The 12,763-nt window shown below is 42.8% G+C and overlaps 1 pseudogene; it reads right to left on the minus strand.

The window, feature by feature from the left end:
- Positions 1–1,998: 1,998 nt before the first annotated feature.
- On the minus strand, positions 1,999–2,884 carry LOC148683229 (vomeronasal type-2 receptor 26-like; annotated as a pseudogene).
- Positions 2,885–12,763: the final 9,879 nt, after the last annotated feature.

The following is a 12,763-nucleotide window of genomic DNA, read 5'->3' on the forward strand; positions in this document are numbered from 1 at the left end:
ATCTCAGTGATTTTTTTTTTGGGGGGGGGAGCATGTTTATCACATCACAGCCAAAGTCTCAGCTGGTCCTCCTTAGTAGGGAGAGCAATAAGAGTTTATGGAACTCAACAAAAAGAGAAAAAAGGTTACCCAGAAAACTACTTAAGATGAAAATATAGAATAAAAAAATAACTGCTTTGCAGCTGATTGTTCAAAGAGGTAGAACAAACTTTGCACAACCTTTGAATCAAGCCTGTAGTCTGTTATCTATTTCATCAACCAAAATTCTCATTACATTAACTAACACCATATGGACATACCATACTTTTCAGTTGAGAGCCAGTGTGATGTAATGGTTAGAGTGCTGGACATGGGAGACCAGGGTTCGAATCCCCACTTAGCCATGAAGCTCACTGGGGGATCTTGGACAGGTCACAGCCTCTTAGCTTAACTCACCTCACAGGGTGGTTGTGAAGATGAAATGGGGAGGAGGAGAACCATGGTATATAAATGGTATACAGTCATACCTCGGTTTAAGTACGCCTTGGTTTGAGTATTTTCAGTTTAAGTACTCTGCGGACCCATCTGGAATGGATTAATCCACTTTCCATTACTTTCAATGGGAAAGTTCGCTTCAGGTTAAATACGCTTCAGGTTAAGTACGGACTTCTGGAACCAATTGTGTTTGTAAACTGAGGTACCACTGTATACATGTAACAAATAGATAAATATGCAATAATCAAGTTTAGATTTAGAAATCTGTGAATTCAGTGATTTTGAATCTTTCTCTATGAGCTTTAGAATGCTTAAAACACTACTATAGCAATCAGTTCTGAACAAGTTATGTCCAAAGGGGAAATGCTATAGTATTCTTTACATCATGCATATTATTAATTCTACTATCTTGTGCTGAAAATTGTAGGCTGTGGTGTTTTAACTGAATCAACCTCCATCAATTTTTGAGGCCTAAAGCTTTATTGTGAACAACATGGTTGATCTTGTGATCTTGTGGGGCTCTTGATCTGAGAGGTGACCTGGATCCTCATCTCCCACATCCCCCGTGGGCCAAAGGTGACATGGGGAGGGGGCAGCATACCTCTCCATCATCCGATATCACAGAGACATCAGAGAACCCATTTCCCCCTAATGAATGATCAGCTGGTCCTTGGGGCTGAAACTCCGCAAACGTGGTGCTCTGCAAGTCCCTGTAATCAGCAGATCTTTTGGGCCTTACAGTGCTGCATATGGAGCTATGCAAGCCCCCCAAGGAGCTGGCTGTTGGGGTTTCCATAGTTCCATGAACACAATTTTGCAAGCCTGAACTATGAGCTCATCATCAGCACTTGTAAAGCACTTTGCACAGGGTTTAGCGGGTGCTCCTGACAGCTGAAATGCTCTTCAGCCCAGCCACTCTGTATCTGTCCTACAGGGAAAAGTTAAACTCAGAGTATCTGGGTCTCGTTTGTAGGCAGATGAGGGCCAGTGGGTAATAAATGTCATTCAATTGTTTTGAAGCCGCACTTGGAAATGTGGCAACTGCACTTTGTGAAGCAAGCTGGATGTGTAGATACATGTGTATCTACAGGTGGATGATGATGGAAAGGATTAAAAATGCAACCTCTTAATTGTTCATAATGTTCTGCCATGTTATACAGGCTTTTGCAGTGACATTCTGAGACGAGCATCCTTTCTTGATTACATATAAATAGATACAATACAGCTTTTACCAAAATATATAAAGTATAGCCACGGCAGAAGTTACATGTTTCACACTGATGATCTCTCCCCATGAAGGGATACACTTTAGCACCCTATGAATGGAAGTTCGGTGTATTGACAGGATAACAAATTGCCAGAACAACTTCATGGGGTTAAAAATTGGTCTCAGCTTTATTGATTACAGACATAGGTTGGAGACTATTTCTAGGAATGAAAAAGATGAAAAGGCTAAAAGTTGAGAAATACAAGGAATTGCCAGCAAACAATGTAAAAATTAAAAGCACCAATGAAAGTTGAAACCTATCTGCTCCTGAGAATTAAGTGGTCTTTGCTGTTCAAGTCGGGCCTCAGAAGAATTATGTACAATTTGGGGGGAAAAGATACAACCCAGCAAACCTGCGCTGGAGGCCAAGATGCAAAAGACCTCCACAGCCACCATCTGCTTTCCTTTGGTGCTCAGATAAGAGGGGACAAAGGACAGCCAAACGCTGCAGAACACCAACATGCTGAAGGTGATGAACTTGGCTTCGTTGAAAGTGTCCGGCAACCTCTTGGCCAGGAAAGCCATAGTGAAGCTGACCATGGCCAGGAATCCCAGGTAACCCAGGACAGAATAAAACATCGGGGCAGAACCTTCGTTGCATTCCACAATGATTTCCTCCCTCAGAGAGTTCATGTCCACATCTGGGAATGGAGGAGCCATGCAGAGCCAAGCAACACAAATGCTGGTTTGAACGGAGCAGCAACCAAGAAGAACAGAGTTGGTGAGAGATTTCCCCACCCATTTCCTCATCCTGGATCCTGGTTTGGTGGCCATGAAAGCCACAACCACCGTGATGGTTTTGGCCAAGACACAAGACACAGCAATGGAGAAGATGATGCCAAAAGCAGCTTGTCGTAAAGAGCAGCTCACTTGGTGAGGCTGGCCAATGAAGAGCAAGGAGCAGAGGAAGCAGAGCAACAGGGAAATAAGCAGAGTGTAGGTGAGGTCCCGGTTGTTGGCTTTGACTATGGGAGTGTCCCCATTCCGAGAGAAGACTCCAAGTATCAAAGCTGTGGCCAGAGAAAAGAACAGAGCCAAGGATGCTAAAATGATCCCTAAAGGTTCTGCGTAGGAAAGAAAATGTTGGCGTTTGGGGATGCATTGATCTCTGTCTTTGTTTGGGCATTGGAAACAATAATCCATATCTGGGGGGGGGGGAATCAAATGAGTGATATATGAGTTCCAACAAATAAGGCATTAATTAGTTAGGGAAAGTATCAGAGATAAGTGGATGTTAAAAACTGTTTGTATAATCTCCTGCCATTATTCATGATCCACAATAGGTTCTACTCTGTCCTTCATCTGGAGTTAGTGATCAGAAACATTGCCTTTGGTTGTATCCATAGCTAGAGTTGGTCACAATTGTTAGTGGTACAATGTGCAAAATAGTAAGGCCAGATTCACTGGAAAGCACCCAGAGAGATTTTTGTGGTAATGGAGGATAATTGAGATCAGCCACTTTGGGCTCAGAGGCTGGGCTGAGGAATGTTCTGGGTAAGGATACATTTTTTGGCTCACACACCTAAAACTATCCATTCCTAATGATGGAGCATGTGGGGAGCAGGCAGATAACACCAGACACATTCCACACCTATTTCCACAGATCTCACTTGTAGAAGGTCTGGATCTGGTTTCCCCAACTATCTATCTTCTTCCAAACATCAGTGCAGTTGCTGTTCTATTTAGGAGTACTGAACTGGTAATAAATGGAAAGAGTTGAAATATATATTAGGAAGCATTTTACGAACAGATGATGTCTCCTACCCGTTTGATTTGAAATCATCCCATGTGGACACGAAGCACAATCATAGCAACAAAATGGCAGCCCCTCCTTCTTTTTTCTGCTGGAGCCTGGATGGCAGTGATCATTACACAAGGCAAGGGGCAGCACCTATCCATGAAAAGATTGGAAATGTAGCTCTCTTCTGCCTTGTAAACAATACAGTTTGAACCAAAGAGAAGAGATCAATTGAATGACTAACATTATTCCAGAAAGGTGTGTTGTATGCCTAAATAAACTGTAATGTAAATATTGGGAGTGAATGAGAAGGGATATTGAATTTTTCATCTGCATAAAGATGGAAGATAGATAGAGGACAGGGGACTTTAAAATCCAGGGAGTCTACAGAGAAGGTAAAAGAGGAAGCACAAACATTAGGCTCAGAGAAGCACCACAAGACAATAAATCTTCCTTCAAAAAAAATGGGTAACTTAGCCTCTCATTGTCTTCTGAGCTGTAAATCTCACTTGGTTCAGTATGGTTTTCTCCTACATCAATGTGCAAAGCATTGAAATGTTAGACTGTAATCCTATATATCAGGGATGTGGAACCTTTAGTCCACCAGATGCTATTGGACTACAACTCTCCTCAGCCTGAAAACTAGCCTGGCTAATGATCAGGGAGGATGAGAGTTGGAAGCCAACAATTTTCCATATGCAAAAAGAACTCTAAAGTAGAAAAGATCTACTTCTCACCTCATATATGGTGGTAAAATAAAGTGCTGGACATGGGTTATACCTCAACGATTTGCTTATTAATGATAAAGAATTTCTATATTAACCTTTTTCTTTGTATTCTTAATAACAATAACTCATTTTTTATAAAAAAAAATGGTCCCACCTGATTAAAAGAGCTGTGCCATGTGATGGCTTCCTCATCCATGCTGATGTGTACATATTGTGAATCTTGTGGAACTATCTTTCCTACTTTCACTCGGGAGAAGGTTTGGTTTGGAAAAGTAACCCAGTTAATAATATCAAATCCACTTGCTAACTTCCCATTCTCATCAAAGGACACTAAGTCACCAGCGCTGTTGTTAAAGGAGATACTCCTCAAGACCGAGTGCAGCTAGACAGAAGAAAACAAGGGGAAAGATATTCTACATTTTAGAAAGGAGGAAATATCAATCAATGTATTTCACACAATGGAAAGTAGTCAAAAACTGTGCGGTCTACAACATCTGGATCGCCTAAGTATTGCTAGAAGTACAGCTGGCCTGCCACTTGCATGAGGGTTCAGCTCTGGGGTCCGTGTGCAAAGGCAGAATGGTGCAATGTCAGGACGTCCTGCAAGGTGGGTGTGCAGGGAGAGGGAGGGGAAATAAAATTTGTTGTTGTTGTTGTTGTTGTTGTTGTTGTTGTTGTTGTTGTTTTGCATTTCCCCGACAACGTAAAGTAACCTTAACTTGCAGGCCCACTATAATCAATGAACATCACTGGGAGCAAGTTAAAAAACTGACCAGGAAATTACATTTCTAAGTTCCTCTTTAGTGCAGAAACAAATGCAGGTTCTAGAAAATAGCTGCTGTTGGTGGACAGAATGGGTGGGCAGTCATGGGTAGAAGCAAACCTTAATATTTTCTTTTTTAAAAAAAAAATATTTTTATTGATTTTACACATTACAAAACAATACATACATAACATATTCTCCACCTTCTTCCCAGCCACCCCCACGAGAGAATCCCGTGCAAGTAGACAGTTGAAGGTGGTCCATTTTATAGTTGGATTTGTGCCCTCCTCCCTCTCCCCCACCCCAGTGCCCCCTTCTGCCACCAGAGAGCTCCAGGATAACAAGGCAGAAAGAAGGAGAGTGTCCACCCAACTATTTGTCCAAATGCACTTTTTAAATTTATACTAAAAAAAAGAGTAAAAAAAGAAGGAAAAGGGAAAAACGACTAAAAAGAAAAACCCACCCACCCACCCACCCCTAAAAAAAAAAGAAGAAGAAAATTTATAATCATTCATTTTCCATAAACATTGTAAGGGCTTCCCCGACTTCCCCCCTACCCTGATTTTCATTTCCATGTCACATTTAACAGTTTTCTTATCATTATTCCCATTCTAATTATCAAAATCACATTCTAAATTTGATATTCTTATTTCCAAATCTTATCATAATTCCATCTAGTCAATCTTTCTTTTCTTCCCTTGCCTAAACTTTTATCCTCCAAGGACTTCCTATCTTTTTAAACCATTTAATAATTCCAAATTTTAATTTACTATATGTCTATTTGGTAATATACCTGTTCTTCCCCTGGCCCCAGCCAACCCCCCTCAGTCCAGCAAGTTCCATAGTCATCAGTCCAGTTTTCAATCCTTTTAATCTGTCCTGCTAACAAATTGTCCATTCTTACTTCACCCCACCCCCTTTTTCCAATGTTTTACAGTCCAACCTTTCTTATGCCCCCCCCCCTGGATTTTCCCACTTCTTTGCACCACCATTTCCTTGTGTGTCTTCTGTACTCCAAAAAGTTCCATCACTTTGGTCAGTCCGAGAATTTCATGTCCTTCTCCCAGTGTAGGAGGAATAAACTACAATCCTTCTTGTTGAGCATGTTCCTCATTTCTTTCCTCTATCTCTTCCTGTTGAACTTCATCTTGTTTTTCGATATCACTGTCATTTGATACATTGTATGTACTGTCTTCCTCTGCTATTACACTGTTCATGTCCTCCGACTGTAAAGATTGTCTCCATTCTTGCAATAATAATTCCTCATGGTAGATTCCGATTCTCAGTTCCCACAAGCATCTCAAAACATTTTGCTAGAACGCAGATGGGTATACTTTTGTTGACATTCTCTTTTTTTTAATTATATTTTATTGATTTTACATAATAAAGAGAACATACATAAAAATACATAAACAATTTTCCACCTACTTCTGTCCACCCTCCACGGGCCCTCTCCTCCCACAAGAGGATCCCCCGAAAAGCGGGCAGTCGACAGTGGTTCATTTTATGATTGAATTTCTACCCACCCCTCCCTCCCACTCCCGGAACCCCCCTCTGCCACCAAGAGACTCCAGGTTGGCAGGAGAGATGCAAGTGAGTATCCATCCCACCATCTATCCACACTTAATCCCCCCTCAAAAAGAATAAAAAACAAAAACTAGAAAAAGAAAAAATACAGAAAAAATAATAATAATTACTAACTAATCATTTTCCATAAACATTGTTTATATGTAGGCTTCCCCGATCTCCCCCCTATCTGATTTTCATTTTAAATCTCATTTAACAGTTTTCTTATCATTTTCCTCATTCTATTTCCAACCTTCCAATCATATATTCATATACTATCCAAAATCTTTATTAACTTCTCTTTTATTCCCATTTCTCACGCCCTCCCTCCCCCAACCCCCAGGACTCCCCCTGCCACGAAGAGTCCCAGAAGGCAAAAGGAGGCAAGGGGATGATTCTTTTTCCAATTGGGTCCCTCCCCTCCCTCTGCCCCCCCCAGCCCTGAAGCCCCCCCCCTGCCACCAGAAGCTCCCAGCCTGAGGGAGACCAACAAGAGGGGGGAAACACCCAACCATCCCAAATCCTCTTGCCCAAACTAATTTTCTAATGTGCCCAATTACTATTACATCCTAATTTTAACTAACTTAAAACATTTTCCCTCCCTTGCCACAATTTCCTTCCAAGGACTTCCTTATATTTTAATTCCTTTTTACTTTCCCAATCTTTAATTTATCATTTATTCTCAATTTTTCCTCCTCCTCCCTCGTTCACGGCTATTCCCTTCCATTCCAGCAATGTCCAGAGTCGACAATCCAGTTTTCAAACCTTCTTATCCATCCTAATACAGAATATATTCCTTCCTCCTTCATCCCTCCCCCTTTTTTAACATATTTTGCCACCCAAATGTCTCTGTCCTCCCCCCAATGATCCCATCTTGCTTGCACATAGCGTTCCTTGTGTGCTTTCTGCCACTCAAGCAGCTCTTGTTCCTCCCCCTTGAAGAGGGGGGTGATCCAATTTTTTTTTAGAATTCTCTGCTCCTCAGACAGCTCTTGTATCTCCCCCTCAAAAGGGGGGGGGTGTTCCAAGTCGAAATTTGGTCTTTCTCCTCTTGTATATCCAAATCATCCTCTTCTTCTTCAATTATGCTGTAATTAGATTCATCTGTCCTATCGTCCTCTATCAAAGTTCCTTCACTCATATTCTGTTTCTGTGCATCTTGATTCATTATTTCCATCTGCTGCTGAGTTTTGTCCATTCCAATCTTTATTTCCCATAAGAGTTTCATAACTTTCCTCTGGAAGCCAGGTGCATAGTCTGTTGTTGACATTTTCCCAAGTTTTCGAGGGCAGAGCAGAGCTTGAAAAACAGGAAGTTGTTACAAGTTGCAACTGTTCCGAATGCTGCAAGCTGGATGCAATATATCCATTCCAAATCTTGTTACGTTAGTTTTTATAATTATTACACTAGGCTGCAACAAATCTCCTGTTTAAACAGTCCAGTCTCTATTTCCTCAGTCCAGCCTTTTATTCACCTAGAAGTCTCTATAAGTCAATTCCACCATTTCCTTTATATCCTCTCAGTCTGCTTGCTGTTCTGTCCGGGTTGCCGCTTTTGGGAGAGGAAGAGGCTCTTCCCTCTTTAATATCCTCTATTTGCAGGGATTTTCCAGTTTTAATACAGTTCTCCCCCTTTGCCCTGCCTCTGGGGGAGAATTTTCTATCAATCCTTGGAATTGTTTAAATTACGAACCACCTTTCCCCGGCATCGGGTACTTCTCCTCTTACTGCTTCCTCTTTCATCAGTGGGGGGGGATCGGCTTCCGTTTTTTCGATCTCACCCCGTTCCAAATTTAAAGTCCAATTATAATTTTAAATCCTTTTACTCACGGTTCCCGATCTTTTCAATCTTTCTTTAGGAAAAATCCAGCGCTCTCCGCCTCCGGTTCGGAGCTTCCCTCCGCGAGGATAACGATGGCGCTCAATATGGCCCCCACGACTTCAACCCTTCCTGCACCGGTGCTCTTATTAGAGCCTGCCGGCGAGCTGGGGAGTCGAAAATTGGGACTCCGCTGAGCATTTGCCCCAGGGACGCTCGACCCTGGGTTCTATGGGGCGCAGCGTCGCTCCCGCTGCTCCCCCCCCCCTCGCAAAGGCGGGCTGCCTCGGAGCTCGAAGCAAAACCCACCGGACGGCGCTGGCGCTGAACCCGGAAGCCCTTTTGTTGACATTCTCAGGCCCTTTCAAGGTCACTTGTCTTGGGAGTCAGGCAATGTTTACTCCTTATTTCACCAACCACATTTTGCAAAACTGGCTGCCATATTTATCACAGTTTTATTGCCTTAAATTCTGTAAAGATGTTTAAGATATAAAACTGAAAAATCTATGCACTCCTTTCCTTCTTTTCCTTTTTAGTAATACTGTCAGCTCGCTGGTCTGTCCGGGCTGCTGGTTCCAGGGAAAGAACAGACCTTTTCCTATTTAAGTGTCTCTCCTTGCAGGGAATTTTAATCACCACTCTCCGTCTCCCCTCTAACCCTGCTTCAAGGAGAGAATCTTTTTACCACATTCTTTGAAGTTATCTTTGTAAAAATATACTTCTTGACCCGGTTTCGGGTTCTTTAATTAACTGCTTCTTAAGTCAATCAGTGGGAGGAGATGGCTTCCGTGCTTTCTCTCTCTCTCCCATTTCCTAATTATAATCCAATGAATTTATTTTTGAATCTTACTCACTGTCCTTTTCCAAATTGTTCTTTGGAAGTATCCAGCGCTCTCCGCCTCCAGTTTTGGAGCTTCTCTCCGTGAAGTAGCGATGTCGCTCAAAGATGGCCCCCGCGACTTCTACCCTTCTCACTCTGGCGCTCTTCTGAGACAACCGGAGCGTTGGCGGAGTCAAAATGGGGGACTGCCGAGCAATCTTCGTCCCCGGGACGCTCGACCCGGGGCTCTAAGGGGCGCATCGTCGCTCTCGCTGCCCTCCCCCACTGGCGAAGATGGGTTGCCTCAGAGCTCGAGACAAACCCCGCCGGATGGCGTTGGCGTTGGACCGGAAGCGCAAACCTTAATATTTTCAAACATATTCTTCATTCTTTATCATTCTCCTTTCTCTTGCTCAACATTGCAAAGCTTTATTCTGAATAGGAAATCTTACCTTCCAAGGTTGCAGTTTTGGAGGATCAAGCCCACCTCTGTCTGCCATCATTCTGCGTTTCGGCCTGGATGAGTGCATCTGATGTATAGTATGTGCAATGGCATAAACCGCATTATAGATACTGTAACTTTGGCCAGTCATGGTCATTTCAAAAATATGCCCAGGAAGGCTCTCTAGATTCTCATGGCCAGTGCAGGAGTCTGTGCTTTCATTGCCCTCATTGGAAGCAGAAAATAAACAGTTGAATGCCTGTGGCCAAAAAGCCTGGAGGAACCCATCTCCATTTGGGGAGTTTGGATTCAGGGTCTGAAGGAATTCCTTAAATCCCTGGACTTCCTCTGTGTGAATTGCAAAGGACAAGGCACCATCAAAGAATTGTATATCATAATACCTTTGCATTGTATCTGAAGAGAAAGCCCACTGGGCTGTCAAAATCCACACGGTGCCTGTCGACTTCTCTGCAGTATCTTCAGCTAATGAATAGAAATATTGCATCCATTTCACAACTGCAGTGGTCTCAGGTTCTGCACACAGAACCAATATGTTGACTTCTGAGGCCATCAGGATAGAGGACTTGGCTCGAATGATTTCCAAGGAACTGAAATGATCTAGACCCTGAGATAATAAGGATGGTAGTTTTTCATTGAAAGCTGTACAGACTCCATGCTGGGAAAGCATTGGCCCTAAGCTTTGCATAAAGGTCTCTCCATTTTCATCATCGGATGCCACAATTCCTACCCATGTCCATTGGAAATGTAGAAGGAGCATGACAATCCCTGCATACTGATATTTCTCATTGGGCACCGTTCGGTAGAATGTCTGGGGCTGCAGCTCTGGGCTTCTCGCTGGAGGTAAGACACAGTAAGCAATCTGGAGGAAGAAATCAATCCCAACATGATGAACATCTTAATAATTAAAAAAATCTCCTGATTCACAATTCCTGAAACAATTTCTGACCCAAAATGCAGCTGCCTCTTGCAACTGGTGTTGTGCAGCTTCCTGGGAGCAGGAGGAAGACTTCTCCTGCTGCTGCTTTTGCCCTGTTCCAACCTCCCTGCTGCTTCCCAGTGACACATGGGAGACAAATCAGTCAAGCGCCAAAGACCCTCTCCTCCAACCATTACAGCATAGCTCCCCCAGATGCTTTTGTATCAGTTATATATTTTTATTTCACTTTTTCAGAAGAATGAACCAAAGTAAAAGAAAGCACGGGGAACCCAGAAGATAACTATTGTACCAGAGGCAGAAAACCTTCAGAGGCCCCCTCTTACTATACCTGTGGAATCTTGTAGATGCCTAAGACAGTAGCCATATGGAGGGAGGTGTCAGAGTAAAGTCCCCCAATAACAGCGATCTTATTTTTCTTCTTCTCACATTTGAAGTTGGGAACAATCCTTTCTGTGGTGGACAGAAGTTTCAAGGTGTTCTGATAAGTCTTCCTTGCATTTGTGTAGCTATCATAGACGTGGAACCCAAAGGTCATATTCGGTACGATATTAGGGTTCTCGTTTGTTTCTTTGACAGCAAACACCAGGGAGAGAGTATTCTGGTAGTACTTCGGTGTATCACTAATAAAAGAGTAATACTATGTGTCAGAGGTAATCTCCTCCTCTCCTTCTTAAATACATAGGTCACTTCCTTGCTCACATGCACGTACATAAGTTGCCACATCCTTCTCTTAACTCCTGATTTCCTTTCAGCAACCAATGGACACTCACTGGATGAGAAGTTGCCAAGTCAGAAATTCTGGCTGGTGCCTCTCAGATAGTAAGTGTTTGGTGTAGGTGGGGAGTAGAGACCAGAGCACATCAGATGGAATAGGACAGGCATCCCCAAACTGCGGCATTCCAGATGTTTTGGCCTACAACTCCCATGATCCCTAGCTAACAGGACCAGTAGTCGGGGAAGATGGGAATTGTAGTCCAAAACATCTGGAGGGCCGAAGTTTGGGGATGCCTGGAATAGGATCTATTCTTTCACAGTAACTGAGTTTCCATCTTTCCCTCCTTCAAATAAAATTATGGCTGTACAAAAAATACTGTCGCCGATGTTAGTCATACTCAGAGAAGGCCCATTAGGATTAATAGATCATACTAAGTTAAAAAGGTAAGCGGTCCCTATTTATCTACTTGCACTTTGATGTGCTTTCGAACTGCTAGGTTGGCAGGAGCTGGGACCAAGCAACGGGAGCTCACCCCGTTGCAGGGATTCGAACCGCCGACCTTCTGATCAGCAAGCCCTAGACTCTGAAGATCAGTATCAGTATGATTTAACCCACAGTGCCACCTGGGTCCTTCATACTAAGTTAGGTGTATTAATTTCAGTGGGTCTTCTCTCCATATAACTTAAGTTGTGATACTTGGTATTACAAAGGAAAGTTTGCAACTGCTGTTTTTATTAACCGATATGGTTTACATTGCATAGTAGCAGGTATGATCCAAAATCTATTATATTCATGTGTCACAGCATCTGTGACTGTCAGATTAAAGGATAGTGATTGTGAATGTGAGGATCAAGCTTTGCTGCAAAGGAAAACCAAACGTTAATGGTGTGAAAGGAAAGACAGAGGGAGGATGAGGATGAACTTGGGAGAAAGTGGTGAGAGCCTGGGATCAGGTTATGAGAAAGTAGAACAGGCAAAGATAGAAACCTCAAGAAGCGGAAAGAAGCAACAAAGAAGAAGATGCCAAGATCACAATGTAAAGAGAAGAAAATAGATGTTTAACATTCCTACTTGAAAAAAGTCACATGGAAATGTGTTCTGAGGGTGCCACTGTATGTTTGGTGTAATTGTATCAATGTAGCATACAGGAGCTCACCAAGGGTACACTATGAAGGAAAGGGTTTTTTACTTACAAATGTTCATCTATAAGCTTTGTGTTTGGGTGCTCATAAAAATCCATTTCTTCAAATACAAAGCCAAAATAAGAAACAATTCCTCCAATGATTAGGTCCCCTCTCTGATAACTCTGGTATGGAAGCTGGAAAGGCTCCGTCACGGTGCATCTAGCAGAGTGTCCCTTGCTCTCAGTTGGAGGCAACTGGAGCCACAGGAAGAGAAGGATCAGCAGCAGAAATATTCCTACCATCTTGGGGCAAACAGGGTTGCCAAAAGTCAGATTTGTATCTCATCCTCC

This window comes from Zootoca vivipara, chromosome 16 (assembly GCF_965207765.1).
Source record: "Zootoca vivipara chromosome 16, rZooViv2.hap1.1, whole genome shotgun sequence".
Classification (NCBI taxonomy): domain Eukaryota; kingdom Metazoa; phylum Chordata; class Lepidosauria; order Squamata; family Lacertidae; genus Zootoca; species Zootoca vivipara.